The 4805-nt window shown below is 47.6% G+C and overlaps 1 protein-coding gene and 1 pseudogene across 2 annotated transcripts in view; both read left to right on the top strand.

The window, feature by feature from the left end:
- LOC308101185 (Fc receptor-like protein 5) overlaps window positions 1-4805 on the top strand; it is a 223304-nt gene that overhangs the window by 66152 nt on the left and 152347 nt on the right. The gene's annotated exons all lie outside the window — the stretch shown is intronic.
- Window positions 1349-3501, top strand: LOC308102140 (nucleoporin 88-like; annotated as a pseudogene). The gene has a single exon. The product of its transcript is annotated as a nucleoporin 88-like (transcript).

Raw genomic sequence — 4805 nt, 5'->3', positions numbered from 1 at the left:
GCCCTTGAATTTTTCTTCTGTACTAAAACAAGACCAGGAGACCTGGTTCTGCCAGACCCAGAATGAAGTCCTAGTATGTAACAGCTTTACTTAATTACATACTTGTGACATAATAATGATGTCATGAATAGTTCGTGACGAAAGGGGACGAAAGGGGGTCTCTGAATGGCCGGGCTTCGCACGACGTGTGTCCCTTCTATGCCCATGTATGGACAGACTTTTTTGGGTGACAGACTTTTTTTTGGCTGGGGCCGGAGGACAAAGTGACCATGCCCATGTATGGACGAAACAGGTACAAAGCCTCATGTAAGCCCGACCCCTTGGGTCTGGCAATAATGTTGAATGTTGGAGACCTACTCCTTTACTTACTAAACACACATTTAGTAGTATGCAATACATTATCGTTTTGATTTATTTGATTTGCACAACATTTTTTGTATACATTTACAGGACATGTTAGTTCTTTCCAAGGGAAAGTTTATGAATTAGTTGTTGTGCCGGTGAGGTAAGAAATCCTAGGGGGGCTTATGTGAGAACCTCACCGTTTAGATTACATATAATATGAGTTATTTAATATTAAAAGCAAAACAAACAAAGAAAATAAAAAAATATATATGCATATATATATAGAAACATTAGTACTTAGTATCGTACATTAGTACTACCGTACGTTAGTACTACGATAAGTCCAAGAAAAACTCAATGAAAGTGTTTTTCAATATTTCATATATATATATTCTCTGTCCACCAATACGTCTAGTGTCATCTAAATTCAAGGTAGAGTTGGTAGAACGGCCGCTGACCAATCTACGCCAACTACTTTGTAAACCAATCCTGTCACACCCCAATATGAAGGACCACACTAATACATTTGCAATGGTTCTGCAATGCAGTTGTTGCGTTCCAATTTAAAAAAATGTCTTAACTGTTCACCATTTTAGTAGCTATATTGAATTTAGAAGTCCCCAGACATATCAGTATGTGGACTGACATATCGATCAGCTTGTGTGATTGTCGTTACTCGTTGTCACTTGGTGTACTTGGAGGCCATTCTATGACATAAGTACTATGACGGCAGCGCTGTATGTTTCTGTGTATGTATTTGTACCCATTGTCCAGCATTGGATGGGCAAAATGGGTACTTGTATGCCAGTCAATAACGTCAATACTATGACGTCTATCAGTACCCAGTGTTGCCCAGGTTATTATGTGTCAGTTCGAGGCCAGTGTGTGCCCTCAGCCATCTATGATGGCAGTACTGTGACATCAGGACTGTGACGTCACAACTTCCACTTTATAGAATAGCACATCAGCCAGACCAGACAGACGCCGACAAAACGCGGGTGAGATGGTGGCGTTCGCCTGGGATCGATGGCGGCAGCGTGAGCTGCTGAGGCACTCCATCTTCAGCAAACTGCGAGAGAACCTCGCCTTCGAGCCCAGTGCGAGCAACAAAGGGGCCAGCACGAGAAACCTCATGTTCAATCTGAACGGGGACTTGTTCGTGTGGGACGACACAAGGTGTGTGTTTTACACCACCAACCTGAGACGACTCAACTCTGAGGAAGAGGAGAGCCAGGGAGGCAGGACTGACCACCACCAGACCCTGCTGTGCATCAACCCACCCCACTTCGAAGTTTGCCAGGTTCTGCTGAGTCGAACGCAGCACTATGTTGCTCTCGTCGGCCAGCGGGGAGCCACCGTGCTCGAACTCCCACAGCGATGGGGCAACAGATCAGAGTTCGAAGGCGGACGGGCCGAGATAAACTGCAAGACCGTCCCCGTGGCTGAGTGCTTCACCAGCTCGGCATCTGTGAGCCTGCAGCAGTCGGCCTGGTACCCCAGCGAGACGGAGGAGCCGCGTCTGGCACTGCTCACCTCAGACAACACCATCAGGATCTACAGCCTGAAGTCACCCCAGATCCCGGCTAAGGTTCTGTCCCTCTCCAAGTCAGATGAGGACAGCGGCGTCCAGACAAAGCGTTCCTACGCTGCTTCTCTTGGCGAGATAGCAGTGGCTTTTGACTTCGGGCCGGTGTCCAGTGTTCCTCGACAGCATGCAGGCCAGCACTCTAAAAATGTGCTTGTCCATCCCCTGTACATCCTCTATGAGATTGGAGAGACGTACTTGAGCTACGCCAGCCTGGCAAATGGTATGAACCTCAGCAAGCCCACGGGACCTCTGCCCATGTATCCTGCAGCTGAAGATCTATGGCTACGATGCCTGTGCCATCCTCTGCCTGCCCTGCGTGCCCAACATCCTGGTCATCGCCACAGAATCAGGGACTCTCTATCACTGTGTCGTCCTGGAGGTGGAGGAAGAGGAGAAAGAGACGAGGGCGGTAGAGTGGTGGAACACCCGGTGCTCCCAGGCAGTGCCGTCTCTCTACGTGTTTGAGTGCCTGGAGCTTGAGCTTACCCTCAAGCTGACCACCGGGGAGGAAGAGGACCCCCAAGTGTCCGACTTCACCTGCCCCATCAGACTTCACGGAGACCCCCTGTCCCAGCACAGGTACCACTGCACCCATGAAGCCGGCGTCCACAGCGTGGGTCTCACCTTGTTCAACAAGCTCCATAAGTTCCTTCAGTCGGACGAGGAGGATAAAGACAGTCTCCAAGAGCTGGCAGCAGCAGAGCAGTGCTGCATCGTGGAGCACATCCTCTGCACCAGGCCTCTCAGTACCAGTCCGTCAGTGCCGATGTGTGGCTTCTTGATCGTGTCGGACCTGTCCCTGGGCGCCACCATGATCTGCATCACCAGCACGTATGAGTGTCTGCTGTTGCCCCTGCTGAACTCCATCCTTGCTGTGCTCCCGTTCGGGCCCGGGCAGCTCCCCTCGACTGACCCACGAATCGACAGAGCAGCAAGTCCGCAACATCCTGGCACGCAGCTCCACCAACCCCCTGATACTGAAGGCGGGTGACAAGGACACATCGCCCCAGCCCGCCGAGTGCCTGCAGCTCCTCAGCCGCGCCACGCAAGTTTTCAGGGAGGAGTACATCCTCAAGCAGGACATGGCCCGCGAGGCGCTGCAGAGGCGGGTGAAACTGTTGACGGCCCAGAAAAACAAGCAGCAGGAGGAGATGACTCTGTCCCTCGAGGAGAGGAAGAGCCTGAGAGAAGCGGCCGAGAGGCTGGCAGACAAATACAAGGACAGCAAGCGCCGCCAGGATGCCATCATGGACCGTGTGAGGAGTGTGCTGGGCAGCCTGTACCGACAGCTGCCTGTGCTGTCAGACGGTGAGAAGGAGATGCGGAAGGAGTTGCAGTCCATCAGCGACCAACTGAGGCTCCTGGACAGCAGCATCAAACAGGTGCACACCAAGATGGAGTACCGGAAGAAACAGGCGGACAAGGGCGGCGCCACTGTGGCCAAGACCACAGTCTCCCTCGACGTGCAGCAGAGGAAGTGTGTCCAGGGCTTCCTCAAAGAGCAGGGGGAGCAGATCGCCGACATGATGAAGCATATCAAGGATGTCAAGAAACATATCAGTTTCTGAAGCGAGTGTTAATTGTTTAAATGTAAAAACAATTATGGGTCATTTTTTTACTATCTTACTGTAATTTCTTCATGTGACGTCCAGAAGCCTGTGGTAGACATACACACAGGACAGTTAATATGGACAGTTATAATTCACGGCAATCTCACCTATTTTACATTACAGTTTGTTTGTGATTTCTTGTCTGAAATAAACAGAGTGCTACTTGGCTTTTCAAAGACAAATAAATCTCCGTCCTTTCTTAACCCGCACTTTTTCTTCTTTTCATTTAAAAACATACATATACATATACACCAATTCTAATTCATTGTTTATCAAAATGTATTAGTCTAAAATTAGCCGATCTACAAAGATCACAATGAGACGCTATTTTAGCAATTTTCTAACATACCTTTTGCCTACAATGACACCCAAAATAGGGATGCCAGGTTGGAAGTGGTTAAGCCATATTTGACTTCAACAGTCCATTTATGCTACTCGACTAATCGATTATGATTCTTAATCAATTAAATGAATTAGGCTCTCTAGTGGATATGGTATTCTCTATTCTGGGTGCATTCTACACATTACCCATACACATGCATTGCTTGCTTTTTAAGTCAAACGTGATGGCTTGTGTCAGGCTCTCTGGTTCTCAACGTTAGGTCAGGGGACCCCCAGGGGTACTTGCGGAGAGTCTAGGACGACCCCAGCAAAATGAGGAACAGTTTAAACACTTTATTCTTCGGCTATCCGAAATCATTGACAAATCTTGGATGTCTCTGCTGGCACAAAATATAAAATGGGGGTCTTGCAGCCAAATTCATATACATTTTGGGGTCCTTGACATGAAAATGTTTGAGAACTACTGCTCTAAAGTGGATGTGTCCAATGTCGTGCATCTGGTGAAGCATTTTGGTAATCAAGATGAGATGTTTTTACATGCATGTTTCACCATTTACCAATTATTGGATGCACAACCCAGTAGGGGCAAAGTGTGAAGAACAGCGATAAATGGAGGTCTCAATGTCTTTTTAATTGTACAAGGATGCCACACTTTTGTTACTGGCTTCATCCGAAATGCCATACTAACATAGCCTATCATGTAATATGCCAAATTAGTGAGCCTTTTTAGTACGTTTGAATTTGAAAGCTTTGTAGCTACTTGTATTTGAAATTGCATATACTAAATTCGGGAGATATTACAATATGCAACAGTGGACACTATGCTGGTATAAATGTCCCACACTGCAATGTGGTAGCTGCAGTTTCTTCTTTAAAACCATAAAAAACAAGTTTTCATAGTGATACCAATAAATAAGAAC

This window comes from Gymnoscopelus braueri, assembly GCF_963280865.1.
Source record: "Gymnoscopelus braueri genome assembly, chromosome: 15".
Classification (NCBI taxonomy): domain Eukaryota; kingdom Metazoa; phylum Chordata; class Actinopteri; order Myctophiformes; family Myctophidae; genus Gymnoscopelus; species Gymnoscopelus braueri.
The sequence above is the reverse complement of the archived record's forward strand: the minus strand, read 5'-3'. Positions and strand labels throughout refer to the sequence as shown.